This window comes from Dermacentor silvarum, chromosome 4, assembly GCF_013339745.2.
Source record: "Dermacentor silvarum isolate Dsil-2018 chromosome 4, BIME_Dsil_1.4, whole genome shotgun sequence".
NCBI lineage: Eukaryota > Metazoa > Arthropoda > Arachnida > Ixodida > Ixodidae > Dermacentor > Dermacentor silvarum.
The window spans coordinates 184,893,819-184,896,089 of NC_051157.2; the positions used below are offsets into that span (position 1 = coordinate 184,893,819).

The 2,271-nt window shown below is 45.1% G+C and overlaps 1 pseudogene; it reads right to left on the reverse strand.

Annotated features, from left to right (window-relative positions):
- Positions 1–1,478: 1,478 nt before the first annotated feature.
- Positions 1,479–1,633, reverse strand: LOC119451175 (U2 spliceosomal RNA; annotated as a pseudogene).
- Positions 1,634–2,271: the final 638 nt, after the last annotated feature.

Below are 2,271 nucleotides of genomic sequence, written 5' to 3' on the forward strand. Positions count from 1 at the left end.
TGATAAATTGTTAGCTTTTAGGCGCATTGAAAGGAAAATGACATCTTCAATAATTTCTTGCGCCTGTGATATCCCGAAGTGCGCACCCAGTACAAAAAATATTGTAACGCACTGACATATGGTTTAAAGAAAACTTGATGCGAATATTATCACGATAAATTTGAAAACATTTCTGATAACCCAAGAAATCTCTGGGAGATGGTTGATGCCCTTACTGGAAGGAAAAAAAGAAGCGAAATACGGGGGCTATCATGAAAATGCGCGAGGGAAACGTGGTGCTGCGTGGGGAAGACAGCCAAATGTCATGAAAAGTCATTTCGTCAATGCAGGTGAATACAGCAGTTGCTCTGGAAACGAACAAGGCTCTTGTTTTGTAAACACCGCAGCGCTACAGAATTCTATATTTATGGATCCCACTGACAGTGCTGAGATAGCTAAATTATTAAATTAAATAAAAAATGACGTTGCACCAGGTATGAATGATATTGACAGGTGCGCTTGTTCATCTTTCCCGGGTGACCGCTTTTCAGCGGCTACCAGATGTCAAACGTTATCGCTCAGCGCAGGACGCGCCTGCACGCACCGGAAGTTTCTGCACCATAAACCAACTTCACGTAGCGGCAGTAGGTTTCGAATTCTGTTTCCTCAGCACAGCAGCCCGATTCTCAAACCATTCGACCGGGGACTACACAGTGAATCAGGTTGACGAGAAAACGGTTAGATGAAGACATAAAAACATACATACATACAAACAGATAGCCCCCGGGAAGCCCGCATTAAAAACCTCGTTCGTCAAGATTGCTTCGGAGTCCTTAACGTGGGCCATCTCTGGTAGCCTCTGTGGGGCCTTTGCGTTGAACCCTACATTAATCAGTCACCGGGCAAGTTTCCGTATTGACCACAAGCAAGAAAATGCTTCTTCCCGACTGCAATTTTCGTTGCGGCTGGAGGCAGCTCCTTATGCTCCGACACGTAGAGTCAACTTTATGATCACCCCATAAGTCTAAAAAAACCTGTCAAATATCTTGGAGTTCACTTTTCTTCTGACCTAGCATCAGCCCTGTATACAGATGAAGCTAGAAACTCTGCTAACAAAGTACTTGGACACCTGCACCGCAACATTATTTCTGCACCCCCCCTCCCCCCATTTCGTTGAACTCTTCGCTTACGAGGCTGTTTTACGTCCGAAACTAGAGTTAGCTAACGCTATTTTTGGTCAGAATCAAGAAAACACAACAAGCAGTTTTTGAGTCAGCTCAAAACATCGAGACCGGACTCATCATTTACAATTATTCTCATAACGCTAGCATAACAGCAAAAAAAAAAAAACGCTACCTTCCTAGCCTAGCCTCGCACCGTAATAATAGAACCCTTTTACACCGAAGCTGATTACATCTAGCCCCCGTATGCATCCCCGGCATGCGTTTCCAGGGGGGTACCTTGACCGGCTTACGTCCGTATCCCGGCGCGTGGACAGGAATGCGTGGCTAGATCCCGGAGATAGTGCAATACCGGCCCCACCCTCGGCGGAGGTGAAGCAGGCTTCAAGCACTCCGCTAACTTCCAAAAATAAGTTTAATATCTCTGTTCCAAATGGAACCACATTAATTTAGCGTTGTAAGAGAAACACTATCTATCTATCTATCTATCTATCTATCTATCTATCTATCTATCTATCTATCTATCTATCTATCTATCTATCTATCTATCTATCTATCTATCTATCTATCTATCTATCTATCTATCTATCTATCTATCTATCTATCTATAAAAGTGCCCTTGGTGTTGCAAGTTGGCATTCATGCGCTTTATTTGTTTTAAATCCCGGTTGACGAATAGTGAGATGGGGAAAGAGTGTGGCGACGGCACCTGTGCGCATGGCCCGCACTTCTGTGGTTAAAACGTCAGGCGCGTCGGAGGTGCCGGCGCGGCTGCAGCAGCGGTTTCGGCAGATAATGGGAGGTGCGGTGACCGCGGTGGCGCTTGTGTCGGCGTAGTGTGATACTGTATAGAAAAAAATGTATTATTTCTTAACGTATGCACTCCATGTATGCACCTTAAACAGACAGCTTCGCTGGTAATCCACCCCCATATGAATGTTGCGGCCCCACGAATTTCTTGCCTTTATCATACATTTTTTCACACCCACCCAGCAGACCATCTCATCACATCTCCCACCACTGCTACCCAAACGCTATTTTCCTCTCCCTGCCCACACGAAAACTCCTTAGCATTACTTTCTTCAACGCATAGTCAAACACCGGAACGATC